Below are 14263 nucleotides of genomic sequence, written 5' to 3'. Positions count from 1 at the left end.
GGATGGCCCAAGTGTTTGGGCCCTGCACCCGCATGGGAGACCAGGAGAAGCACCTGGCTCCTGGCTTTGGATCAGTGTGATGTGCCGGCCGCAGCAGCCATTGGAGGGTGAACCAACTGCAAAAGGAAGACCTTTCTCTCTGTCTCTCTCTCTCACTATCTACTCTGCCTGTCAAAAAAAAAAAAAAACAAAAAAAAAAAAACAAAAAAAAAACAAAAACAAAAAAACAAGAACTAATAAAAATCCTTACTAAATGACACCATCTGATTCAAGTAAAAAAAATGACTTAAACACTAGTAATAAAAAAAGACAAAACACATTTCATGAAGAATACAGAGCTATGTCTGCTGAGTGTTTTAGTTGAGATGTTTCAGAATGCTGCTGTAGGTTTTATGAGGAATCTGAGGGGAAGATTTCATGGCAGAAGGGGTCAATGTGGCCTCTATGGACTTTAGTGGTGACCCAACCGGGCTGTGGAACTGTGGGATGCCTATGGATTCAAGCTGTTTGTTAAACAGGAGCTCACCACTGTTGCTCAGAAATCCTTCCTCACTTGCTCTCTCCCCAAGCTTCCCCTCCTCTGTTGGCTCAGTTTCTAGCATTTCAGTATCTTCCTTCCTGCTAAAGAACTTATCCAAGTAACTGGTGTAAGTGTTCTCCTTCTCAACTTGTTCATCCTTCCTCACCTCACAACAAAACTGATTGATGAGAAAACAGTCCTCCCGGCCACTCACAAACTGGCTGTCCCACGAAGACTGGTACAAGGCTTCGAGCTGAGCCAAATTTGCCATTCCCTTTTCCTGTTTTTCTCGGCTTTCTGACTTTGAGATCAAACTTTTCAATTCTAGTTGGGACACTGAGCTATTCAAGTCGTTTAATTTATCTACAACAGCAGTAGGCTCGTGTTGTGAACTAAGCTGAATAGTTCCTGCAATGAAGGAGTCAAAATCAAATCCCTGATTCTTTTCCCTTTCCTTTTCAGCCAGTTCCTGTGGCGCTTCCTGTAGAGCTATCTGGGCTTTCACTAATCCATTCCTCTCACATTTTGACTTGCCTTTCTTGTCAGATTTTTCTTTGCTCTGCTCTTTCCAATTGGAAAGATCTATAATAAGTTTGGGTTCATAGTAATGATTAACTTCACTCTCCCTCCAAACTAAGTTATCTAAATATGATGATGACCTCGTTTTGTAGTTACAAGTGTGGCTACACTCTGGATCACAATATTTGTTTTCTTGATGATCTGGGTACTGCCAATAAGGCTCAGTAGAGTAATTGGTATCGAAAGCTGGATCCTCCAGATACTTTTCCCGATCTCCATCCAAATATTTTCGTGGGTCAACTTGTACTTCTTCTTTGTCCGTGACATCAGACAGAGCTCTCGGGTCAAGCTGAACTCCATCAATATCAAAGTTGTTATGTATAGGCCAATCATGCTCCGAAAACTGACAATCATGGTACCTTTCCCAGTTATAAATGTGACTATGAGTCTCATCCATAAGTAAAATGTCATCAACTTCGTCTTCAATATGAAAAGGATGACTTGAAATTGGCTCATCCATTGGAAACGATGTAAGGATGGGAGAGCGCTTCTTCTGCAGTCAGCCGGTCCATGGGGCTAAACGTCAGAATTTGTTCCAGGAAATCCAGTGCTTCTCGACTAATTCCCGGAAGCAGCGGAGTTAAAGGTTTGTGTGGCTCAGTCATGTCATTTCTAATGTAAACTGGAATTACGCTGAGAAGCTCCTGACGATCTTCCTCACGTACAACAGGAATAGATTCCAAAATCAGTTGCATCTGTTCAAGTTCACGTGCACCTGCAAAGAGGGTTTTCCCAATCATCATTTCACAAAGATGCAGCCTGCAGTCCACATGTCAATGGCTTTAGTATAATTATTAGGAGAAAGTAAAAGATGTGGAGATCTGTACTGTTTAGTAGCCAATCCTTCAGAAAGATGACCCTTATGGGAATAATGAGGATCCATGATCCGTGCAAGACCAAAGTCACCTGTCTTCAGCACCAAGTCTTCAGTATTAATGAAAAGATTAGCTGGTTTGAGATCTCTGTGCAGCACATTTGCAGAATGAATATACTCGAGCCCATGTAGCAGCTGATACATGAAAAGCCTGGCATGCTCTTCCAGTAAAGGGCCCTGCTCCAGCACATTGGCCAAGTCTGTCTCCATGTACTCCTGAACAATGTAAACACTGTTCAGTTCCGTAAGAGAGCCCACATCGTCTGTTAACTGGCTTCCACTGGGACCAAGGATTTCAAACACTTTCACAATGTTATCATGGTCAAGTCTTCTAATAATTTTGATTTCACGTAGAGCATGTTTAACACTCTGGGGATCCGTAAGGACAATTTTCTTGATGGCTACTCTCTTGTCACAGTCATTGTCTACAGCAGAAAAAACCAAGCCGTTGCCTCCACAACCCAATGGTTTTAAGTCCATATACCTAAGGCCCAGGTCAAAACCATGAATGTTCATGAGACTTTCAAATTTCTCTGCCATTTTGAAACCCTTACTATTGCCTTTTCCTTTCAAATTGTTGAACTTGTATAAACAAGGAAGAAAACTGGCATCAAAAGGAAAGATATTTCAAAAAGGGAGAAGAAAAATAATTATGCTTCCATAGCAAGATGGTTTCTTGATGTTCATTGCATATGGTAACCGGGCCTATTGAGTTCCCCTTAGATTTAAAGCTCAAAAAGCTCTACTCATACTGAGAATTAAAAAGATTGCAGTACTCATAGTTCAAGAAAGGGGCAGCAACTCTGCAGACATCTAAAGAAAACACCCAAGAAACTCAAAGGAATGAAATGGCATACTATGCACTCAGATTTACTGTGCTAAACGATTTAACATTTAACAAAAATGTGAATAAATATGCACACAACAGGCTTCTATGAACATTCTCCTCACAGTGCAGATACATTCAGTGTTGGACTGGTCCTGAGCAGCATCATTCTAAGGTGCTGGTAAGCACTATTTCCGTTTTGCTTCTTTTCTTCTTTTGTTGCTATATATTTCAACAGGAAGCCCTGGTGGCTGTTGGTTAACAGCCTTTTTTTTTTTTTTTTTTTTTTTTGGACAGGCAGAGTGGACAGTGAGAGAGAGACAGAGAGAAAGGTCTTCCTTTTGCCGTTGGTTCACCCTCCAATGGCCACCGCGGTAGCGCGCTGCGGCCGGCGCACCGCGCTGATCCGATGGCAGGAGCCAGGTGCTTCTCCTGGTCTCCCATGGGGTGCAGGGCCCAAGGACTTGGGCCATCCTCCACTACATTCCCTGGCCACAGCAGAGAGCTGGCCTGGAAGAGGGGCAACCGGGACAGGATCGGTGCCCCGACCGGGACTAGAACCCGGTGTGCCGGCGCCGCAAGGCGGAGGATTAGCCTGTTGAGCCACGGCGCCGGCCAGGTTAACAGCCTTTTGTCTTTTGTTAGTGATCAGGTGGCTCCAGCTCACCACAATCACAATCAAAGCTACCGTCCATCTTACTCCGATACAACGGGACTTCTCCACTCATCGAGGGAGTGCGGGGCTCGCAGACAGCCCCCAGTGTCCACTCAGGTCCCCGGCTGTGCTGGCGGCAGCTCTCGCTTTGCCGCAGTCGCTGCCAGGTAACCCCGACCCGCGAGAGAGGGCGAGGGAGTGGGGGCCGGAAGATGCTTTCAAAATGTATTTGCCAGTGTGTCTAAAGTTAGTGATTACTGTTCAGTGGGAAAGCCAGTGGGAGACAGAAGTGTTCTTTCTTCGTAACAATAGTTTAGTTACCACATCACAGGATATACGGGACTTGATGTAGAAATCAGCCATTCATTTTTTTTCTATTGGTATACTCACTGCTACAATCACTACCTTTTTAAAAATTTTTTATTTATTTGAAGGGCAGAATTACAGAGAGAGAGAGAGAGAGAGAGAGAGAGAGAGAGAGGTCTTCCACCTGCTTGTTCACTTCCCAGATGGCTGCAACAGCTAGAGCTCTGCTGATCTGAAGCCAGGAGCCAGGAGACTCCTTCGAGTCTCGCACATGGGTGCAGGGGCCCAAGGACTTGGGCCATCTTCTACTGCTTTCCCAGGCCATAGCAGAGAGCTGGATTGGAAGTGGAGCAGCCAGGACTCAAACCAGCATCCATATGGGATGCCAGCACTACAGGCGGCGGCTTTTACCTGTTGTACCACAGCACTAGCCATACAATCAATACATTTTAAGTGGTTTGGGATCTTCAAGAGAGCAATGCTGAATCATTAGAAGGTAAAGTGGCATTGAACTATGGTGTCCAAGGGCCTCAGTGGTCTGCCTAGATGGTGGGTTTCCAAAAGCCCTCTCATATGTTCCTGACTCTGAATGAGAAAAGGACACTACGTAGTAGCCTTCACCTGTTAGCAACCAATAGGACCTTAGATAAAAATTCCAAATCCTAGAACACTAACCTCTCTGCACCCTTAATGCTGTGTGCTATGAATACTTCCTTTCCTTGCCCCTCTGGCAGTCTTTGGCAGTTTTGACCGAGTAGACTCTTGTGTCTTGGTGTTGGTGTCTACTTGGATCAGGTGCAGAAAAGTGTCCTGCTTTGGTACCATGATGCCCATCCCACCTAAGGCTAGACATTTCTTCTTTCAGGTGCCTGGTGCTTGTCCTGGGCAGCCATGCTAGGGACATATAGACCTAGATGAGGTGAGCGATCAGGTCAACAGCTTGTTCACTCGTTTCTGTTGCAAACATTAAACACCAGCCTTGTGCCAAGCACTGTGCTAGGCCTGGAAGCTCTTCGGGGACAGGTTTTGAGGGAGCAGTCTGATGGTTCTGGAGGAAATGACTACACCTTTCCTTATGTTCCAGTATGGGACTGGGGGTGGTTCAGTGCCCTGACTGAGGCTAGCAAGTTAGCAGTGAGGGGATGTGCGCTCCTGTGTGACTGTGCGCATACTTCGGGATACCAGGTGGAAACGCAAGCTGGGCATGTGCCTCTACTGAGTATGGAGGCAGAATTGAACCTTTTTCTTCCCCTCCCCCACCTCCACTTCCTCCTTGTTAAATAATAATCAATGAAGGAAATATGAAAGAAGAGAGTCTCTGGAATGCTACTCCAGCTTGTCTATTTCTATAAAAACAAAACGTTTCCAGAGTAGGATTCTGGCATGTTTCCTCAATAACTCAAGTTTGTTCTTGAAGAGTATTTGAGATACACCTGAGAGCCTAGACTGAATTCAGAGTAACAAATGTCCCTAAAATGTTTTGTATGATGCCCTGGGCCGAGTGTATCTCCTAGTACAGTGCTGCTCTGTGGGAAAACTCACTTTCACCTCTGTCACCTTAGACCAGGACTTTCTCCAGCGGCGAAGTACAAGGTGATAGCAGAGTACGCTGGCCCAGCAAAGACTCGTTGAGAGAGGGCTCTGCAGGGGACACAGCAGCTCCTTGGTTCTGCCTTTCCTGGACAGCAGGGCCCCTCATCCAGATGCCACTGACAACGAAAAAGACTTAAGCTAATGTAGGGCAGAATAACAATTTGGAGTCTCTGGAAATGTGTGTTTCTTGTCTTCCGTCCAGTGTTTCTGAAGGTTAGCAAGTGCTGCTTAGGAGATGATGGAGAATGTGGCCACTGGCAGCCACCCTTGTCTTTCTCTAACACAGAGTCCCTGAGGGCCAGCTCTGCCTCCCCAGAAGGCCAAGGGCCCTTCACTGCACACACAAGCATCCTGCCGGCTTCCCAGCATGCCCTGTTCCTGCCCAGCAGTGAGCTGGGGCTTGAAGGGCTAGCACTACAGCTACGTCATCCAACACTGAAGAGAGACTGAGTTTTCTGCTGCTTTTCCAGTGCCGTGGTGACTTTCATGCTACCCCATGGAATAACCATTCTTCTATCGAAGGGCTGGCCACACAGAAGTCACTCAGGGAGTTGTTTCATCACATAACACCCCAGATGACCCAAACATGGACCCAAACAGTATATTGTCATGGTATACTTAAAGGTTTTAAATATTTTGTGATTCCAAGAACATAATGACATGCATAGGAAGAATCTCTGTAAACATTTGTGGATTAATTACTGAATTAAACTGCATTTTAAAAAGCATAAAGAATTAGGCTTGTGACTGCTTTAAACAGACACAGAGCAATGCTGTGCTGAATGGCAGAAATTAAAATACAGGTTCTAGAAAATGCACTGCGTCATTTTCAAAAGGCATGCACAAGGAAACACAATTCCCAGTCAAAATCTCAACATCAATGCAAGGTGGAGACAGCATGATAGACATTGCTAAAGAAGCACATTCTGATCTGCTGTGTGCACCTTTGCTGGAGAACATGATTTACTCATTTTAGAGTGCTGGCGGAGGTGGGCATTTGGTGCAGCAGCCAAGGTGCTGCTAGGGATGCCCATAGCCCATTTCCAAGCGCCTGGGTCAGCTCCGACTCTCCTGCTGCCATTCCAGCTTCCTGCTACTGTGCACCTTTGAGGCAGCAGAGGATAGCTCAAGTGCTTGAGTCACTGCATCCACAGGCAGAGTTCTGGGCATCCTTGGCTGTTGAGGATATTTAGGCAGTGAATCAATGGCGAAGATCTCTCTCTCTCTCTCTCTCTCTCTCTCTCTCTCCCTCCTGCCCTTCCTCTCTCCCTCACTTTCTTCCTCCCTCCCTTCTCCCCTCTTCCTTTCAAATAAAAATTAGGATATATAAGATTTAAAAATATAAAGAATGTTGATGAAATTATTGCTTTATTCTAGTCTTGATCCAGATCCACAAGCATACATCAGAATCCATTGACAAATGGACAAATAACCAATTTTTTTCAAGGAAGTCCTGATGAATATTTCTTAGTGTGTACAGGGAATTGAGGAAAACAAGTGACTTCAACTACAAGAGAAAATACCTCATTCAATAAAAGTACTTTGAGAAAAATATTAGAGCATGGTCTTCCTGGCTTAGAGTATGTTGGAATGGAACCAACACACATCCATCTGGGATGGCTGAAAACAGCATCCCCCTACAGAGGAATTGAGGCCAAACTCATTCATCTCTTCAGGTTCCTCTAGTATTCAGATGATCTTAATCCTCTTTTGGTTGGATTCTTATTAAAGCAGCTGTCTGTGGGAACAGGCACCTCTGCACTTTGTGAGCAGGGCTCAGACAGTAGCTATCTTCATCTACTGAGTACCTGGCTTGGTTCTTGGAAAGGAGGGACACTGCCCAGCAGTGGCTTCCAATACAAACCTGGGGCTGCTGGCATGGTCTCCTCTACATCCGTGAAACCCAGAGCTGTTTACAAGTGGTACTGTCTCTGCACAGCTAGGAGAGAGGACCAATCTAAAGAGGTACTTGACCCTACAGCCAGTGCTTTAGGGATGTTTGTCACAAACTCCATACCCTAGTTGATTGCTCCCTAACCTTTTAAGCCTCTGTGTCTGACGGTGCTGACAGAGCCTCCTCCTCCCAAGTGTGTAGCTCACTAAACCAAGGAGTACTTCCAAGTGGCCTTCCCACGACACCAACCGTAGCCCCACAGCCAAGGAATGGCCCCTCTTGTCTGCTCCTAGGCCTGGTGGCAGCTGCCCATGTTGGGATGGGGCTCTCTGTGCTGGACTCCCAAGCCAGTCAGAGCACCTGCTGTTTCCTCGTCTCTTGTTGCAACATTCAGTACCCTGTCTGGAACCACGTGAATCAGGTAGACTGAGCCAAAGGCTCTCCTCTCACCCACCTCTGACACATAAAGCACCATGATTTCTGATTTGACCTCTGATATTCGGGATAAATTCTGGAATTCTGTCTCCTCAAGGTCTTTACATAATAAAGTTTCCTCAGACTCCTCAAGTTACTACCCAGGGAAGAAAATACAGCAATGGTATGAGATTAAAATGGCCATTAATCCCATGTTACACAAGGTCATCTTTGTGCTTGTAGACTGCCTTTTCTCTTTCTCAATTATTTTGGCATGATGCACGGAACAAATAAAGGATTTGGGACCAGGAAATGATGAAATAATGTTTTCACACTAGCTGGATGGGTGACAGTGATGCATTCACGTGGACTGGACACGGTGAGGAGTTGGTTGCTCTGCCAATGCTTGATATTTTATTAGCATGAAGAAACTAATTAAACTGATTGCATTAGAACATGGCTCATTACTTCTACATACCTCGCTGTGACAGAAAAGGTGTCCAATAGAAGTCTGATCCTAAATGAGGGCCTGCAGTGACATTTACTTTCCTGACCTGCATAGCCAAATGAAAGTTTATAGAGTTCTCCCTGGAAGCCAAGAGAAATATAGCTTTGAGTCAAAATCGCCTTTATGACTGTCATGTGAGGAGCCCAGGCTGAGTTCATAGAGGCAGGTCCGGGGCACTGTTCTCAGACATGGAAAACCGCTTCCTTCATGCCAGGCTTCGGCCACTGTGAGTTTGCACCAGGCGTCTCAAGGCAAAGAATGCCAATGTCCATCCGTGGGACTGCAATCTGTCATGTCTGGACGCCTGCTTCTGTGGCCACAATAGAGAAGTGGGGGAAGTGATGAGCTAAGATGATTTAGAGATTATCAAGGAAAATGCCGAGAAGCCGAGTCTCAGAAAGTGAAGGGAGACGCAGGCACATGGTGGAGGCCCCGAGTAACTGACGCAGAAAACAGCAAGGGCTGTTTCTCAGGATCTGGAACCTCCGGCCGTGGGAGTCAGCTTGGCACAAGCAGTCAATCGAAGAGGTGACTAATGCAGGTGTGAGGGGGCTGCTATGTGTGACAGCACGTGTGACACAGGTGCCTTCGCCTCCCCAGGGCAAAGAGAAATGCATGGGCCCCCCTGTCACTGAAAAACCCACTGCGAGGGTCCCTACTGCTATGGCTTCAGATGCCAACCGCAGAAACGATTCTGAACCTGAGCTGAGAGGGAACAGCGCTGCAACAAACTCGCGAATGCCAGAGGAATGCAGACCCCATGCTACTGGGGAGGTTCTTGCTTAAGGGCTTTAAAAATTCACTTTACAAAAACCAGCGTCAGTAACATTCACGGGCATCTCCAGGTATTTGGGATGTGGAATTTTGTTATAAGAGGTACTGGATACAATTTCAGGATCATCTTAAGAAATCCTACTCAGAAGTTTTTACATTGACAAGTTTTTTGAATCATGCTCAAGTGTACACGTGGGAGGACACAGAATGGCTGCAATATTTTGGAACTTGGTTGTCAAATGTTGACTGTTCCCTGCTCTTTGGCAGACATAGGGAACGGTCTCCAACAAGCAGATGGGAATCGTCGTCACTCTCACAACCTGGGACCTGCCCACGCTGTGTTGACCCATTGCTCCCACCTCTGTCCCTCACGGTCCCAGGAAGCAATGCCGGCCTCGCCGTAGATGCCTTTTACGATGTTCAGGATGGTTGCCAGGGTCTCTGAGTGCTTTCTTCTTCATTCAAAATGTCCTTAGCATCTCTAGTACTTCTTTAAGCAGAGGACTTGGAGTTCTTCACTTGTCTTAGTTGTTTTTTTCCCATGGAATGTGCCAGTTTGTCAGAAAATTTCAGGCTTGGAACATCACGTAATATTCCTTGACATGTACCCATGAGAACATTCACGAGTGGTCTGAGGTGCGCACAAGGGCAGGACTGCTGTGTGAAGACGTCTCTACCGCTGTAGCCTGTGGTGGGCTGGTATCTACAGGGCAGACCAGCAGATGTTAGCACTGGTTAATGTCATGTCTTTTCTACTAAAAACGTAGTTAATAATTGTTAAAAATTAGAAGCAACCAAAGCACCCTTTAATGTGTGAATGGGTAAATGAACTGTAGTACATCTAGACAATAAATATTATTCCACAATAAACAAAAAAGAGCTACCAAGCCACAAAAAGACATGCAGGAGCCTCAAGTGCACATTGCCAAGCACAAGAAGGCAGTCTGCTGAGACTCCTTACTCTGTGATTCCAAACGTATGGCATTCTGGGAGAAAACTCTACATATATAGGAAAAAAACCAGGGGCCCTCAGAACTTGTGAGCTGGGGCAGGAAACCACTCTGCATGAAGCTGTGATGGGTGTGTGACACCACAGAGAGTTAACTACAGATGTCAGTAAGAATGCATGCGTATTGCTTCAATGATTGCAACAGAAGTGTCATTCTGATGCAAAGTGCTAATAGAAATATTAGCTAATAAAACAATCCCCAAAGAAAACCAAGCATACTTTTCATAATCCCTTCTACCATGCAATTTCATCTAATCATTTGTTTCCTTAGTACATTTTGAACTTAAAGCCAGGCCTTTTACATAGTCCTTGTTAAACTGTGCCACTCATTTATTGCCTCACTACACCAGCCTAACAGTTTCTACCTTGATTCTGTTGCCCAACATATGCAGTATTCTCTTGTAGGTAGGGGAACAGGCTATCCAAGAATTTGCTGAGCATATTCTTTTTTTTAAAGATTTATTTTATGTATTTGAAAGACAGAGTTACAGAGAGATAAAGACAGAGAGAGAGGTCTTCTGTCCGCTGGTTTACTCCCCAGATGGCCGCAACAGCCGGAGCTGCACCGTTCTGAAGCCAGGAGCCAGGAGCCAGGAGCTTCTTCCTGGTCTCCCAGGTGGGTGCAGGGGTCCAAGGACTTGGGCCATCTTCTACTGCTATCCCAGGCCATAGCAGAGAGCTGGATTGGAAGAGGAGCAGCTAGGACTAGAATCGGCACCCGTATGGGATGCTGGTGCTTCAGGCCAGGGCTTTAACTCACTGTGCCACAGCACCGGCCACAGTGAGCATATTCTTTATGCACCTCCATGCCAGAAGTCAGAGTGAATGAGACAGCAGCTGCCAGTTAAGTAACTGGTAAGAACCAGGCACTGCTCTGGTGTCAGTGAAATAATGAACAATACCATCCGTCTTTGTGGAATTTACCTTCTTGTGCAGAGAGACAGACAACAAGCAGTAAAATAGTAAACACGCCAGAAAGCAGGTCACAAACCTGTAAGAATGGAGGCAAGGGTCATTAACCGGCCAGATGCCCTGAGTCTGAGGTGGGAGGAAGGCGGCAGATGTGGGGTCTTAGTAAAAGGAAGTCTGTGGGAACTCAGCAAGGGCCAGGGCCCCGGGTGAGAGGAGGGAGCAGCGCTGCTAGGGGCCAGGCCATGCTAAGCTATGCAAGCCAAGGGAAAGGATTTTGAACTTTGTGGCCCCCTCCCCCAAACAGAAAGCCATTCTGCTGTTTTGAACAGACAAAATCACCTTTGGAAAGGAGGATTGTCAGGCAATGAGGCAAGCTGGAGCCAGCGGTGCAGAAGAGTCCATGCCCCCAGGATGGTGGCAAGCACAGAGGAGCCCTGGGGAGCAGCTGACCTCAAGAAGGACTCCTCGTTTCTGGCTTGAACCCCTAGATGGGGTGGGGAACAGTCACTGAGGCCAGAAGGCCGGGACTACGAGGAACATCTGGGGTGCACTGAGTTTGTGGAGCTGTGTGTTGTGCACGGCGGGCCATTTTATGAATTTGGAGATCCTGCAGGAGGAAGCAGCAGCATCTCATCTCTCCAACAAGACACGAGTTTCCACCGCTACAGTATTCTTCCATTCATTTTCTTCTTCCTGCTCCCATGAGCGTGACGGAGGCATGTGGGAGCAGAGAACAGAGGTTCAGGCCACAGAGGTTCATGCAGGAACCCTGCTTCCTCCAGTCACAGTTTCTGCAATCAACTTGCTGACTTTTTCTAAACTCAGGGCCTCCTCTGCAAGCTGAGGTCATTGTCGGGTTGGAAAACACAATGTACAAGCAATCCAGCAGATCAGGTGTTTTGAGACAGGAGCCTTCAAATCTCTGCCTATCCCCATATATTTTGTCCCTCTGTTTTTTCCTATTTTAATTAATTGTATTGTCAAAAAAGCAGATTTTCTCTTACATGTCACAGTCCTGGTGTACTTCTTTGGTCTCCTAGTTGGTAACTAAAACATCTTTTAAAACTGTTTTGGAGGGCTAACACTGTGGTATAGCAGGTAAAGACCCGGCTAGAGAACCAGATGCTCCACTTCTAATCCAGTTCTCTGCTATGGCCTGGGAAAGCAGTAGAAGGTGGCCTAAGTCCTTGGGCCCCTGCACCCACATGGGAGACCCAGAATAAGCTCCTGGCTCCTGGCTCCTGGCTTCAGATCAGCCTAGCTCTGGCCGTTGCGGCCATTTGGGGAATGAACCAGAAGATGGAAGATTCATTCTCTCTCTCTCTCTCTCTCTCTCCCTCTGCCTCTCTTTAACTTCGCCTTTCAAATAAATACATAAGTCCTTTTTTGTGTGTGTTTATATATTTATATTTATATATAGGTACAAAATGGCTGGGGGTATGGCCATGGATGGAGGGAAGTAGGCTGGCCTGTAGAGTTCACCTTGGGAAGCTAGAGGTGGGGGAGGGATAGAGGAGGGGAACAGGGAGGGCGTGGAGCCCTTTGCAGCCTGCACTCTCTCCCCTCGGGGCAGGACACACTCAGAGTTAGACACTTAGGGCAGTCTTGGGACAGGAGTGGGGTCTCCCTGGCAAAGCCCAGGTGGAGGCAGGGCGGGCACAGCGCCTGGCAGGTGCTCCCCAACATAGAGGCCCCAGCCTCAGCCCCTGGGAGATGGTGGGGGCGGGGGTCAGGATCCTGCAGCCAGCCCCACAGGAAGCAGAGCGGCGCTTGACCGGGCCGACGGTGGACTGAGTGGACAGCACCAGACTGGGAGAAGTGGGGGCGAATTCCCTTTGTATTACAGCTGCCAATGCGAAACCAGGCCCTGCAGGCCAGGGGGGCGGGGGCGGGGCCCTGGCAGAAGATACTCTGTTTAGAATGGCCTTTGGCCCTGGGGGCAGAGTGCCAGAGGCTGAAGCCCAGAGCAGCCCCGCCCCCTCACAAGGCAGGAAAGGAAGTGAGAAAAGGAGTTTTGAATTCCTGGGGCCAAGAGTCCCATATGGCTTCAGCTCTGACCAGAGGCGGGTGGGGCGCTCCTCCAGGGGAGGGAGAGCAGGCCTGGAGCCCGGAGCCCCGGGGCAGGGGGCCTGGTCGTGCTGGGCAGGCTGCCCCCGCCCCTAGCACTCCCCATTGCTCCCTCTGGGGTGGAGGCTGGAGGGCAGCACACTGACTCAGCCAAGCGCTGCTCCTTCCTTCTTTGGTAAGAAGTGGGAGGCAGGCTCTGAGGAGTCAGGGCCCAGGGGCCACCTGGCCACGGATACTGCGGCCACAGGCTCCCACTGGGGGGGGCAGGGGCCACATCACCCCCTCTATGGCTCCCCTGGGGGAAGCTACTCAGCTACTGCCTCCTCCTCCTCTCCTTCATCCCAGCATGGGACAAAGGGCTTCAAGTTCTGGCTAAGATGTAGCAGCAGAGGCGCTGACATCAGCAATGGAAAACCAGGGCCCGGTGTCACCGGCGTGGGCTAACAGGCGTGCAGGTGCACGCTCATTCTCCCTGCCGCCCTGCTGGGGCTCACCAGGTAGAAGCCTCGGTGGTCTGACCTCAGGGTGGTGTGGGGCATCTATGTCATTTCATCACTTGGGGAGGGGACAGGAACCAACACCTTTAGGGACGCAGAGACACGGCACCCAGTGGGCGGGCATGTCCCTGGGTCCTGGGAGATGGAGGGGCAAGCATTTGAAGTAGCAGGGAGGGTTTCTTTTATCCTTTCTTTTTTTGTGTGACTTCTATCAAAACACAGAAATACAGCACACGCACAAACCGGCACAAAAGCCCAGTGCTCTATTTACAGCTATGGCTGGCACCTGCCCACCTGGCCAGCTGCCTGCAGGGAGGGGTGGGAGAGGGGGTCAGCCACATCGCAGGTGGGGGCGGGAATAAGGCAGGAAAAGACAGAAGGGCCTGCAGCCCTTCTGGGGAATGAACCAGCCGATGGAAGATTCATTCTCTCTCTCTCTCCCTCTGCCTCTCTTTAACTCCGCCTTTCAAATAAATACATAAATCTTAAAAAAAAAATCTTTTCTGGGACTTTTTAGCTCACACAGTTATAGACTGAGGAAGTGCCCTATTTCCACGGGTTGAGGCTTTTACCTGCCTCTGCCAGCTCTGATTTTCTGTCACCTTCCACCAATCCTAAATGCTCAGCATGGCACTGTCGCAGCCTCAACTTGCAGTCACTTCACATCCACAGAGCCGTGCTAAGCAGCGAGGAGCAGAAACCGAGGGCCCAGACATAGTTGGAGACTGGTAACACAGCTTTGGTGGAAACCTCAGAGAACAGAGAAGGCAAAGTGTTGGGATGACTGAAATGACAGATCATTTTTGCTCAGCTGGGCTGGTGAGTGAAATGAGAC

At 48.0% G+C, this 14263-nt stretch overlaps 1 pseudogene; it reads right to left on the bottom strand.

Moving 5' to 3' along the window:
* Positions 1-265: 265 nt before the first annotated feature.
* Positions 266-2513, bottom strand: LOC133749222 (mitogen-activated protein kinase 6-like; annotated as a pseudogene).
* Between the last annotated feature and the right edge of the window lie 11750 nt (positions 2514-14263).

This window comes from Lepus europaeus, chromosome 20 (assembly GCF_033115175.1).
Source record: "Lepus europaeus isolate LE1 chromosome 20, mLepTim1.pri, whole genome shotgun sequence".
Taxonomy (NCBI): Eukaryota; Metazoa; Chordata; class Mammalia; order Lagomorpha; family Leporidae; genus Lepus; species Lepus europaeus.
The sequence above is the reverse complement of the archived record's forward strand: the minus strand, read 5'-3'. Positions and strand labels throughout refer to the sequence as shown.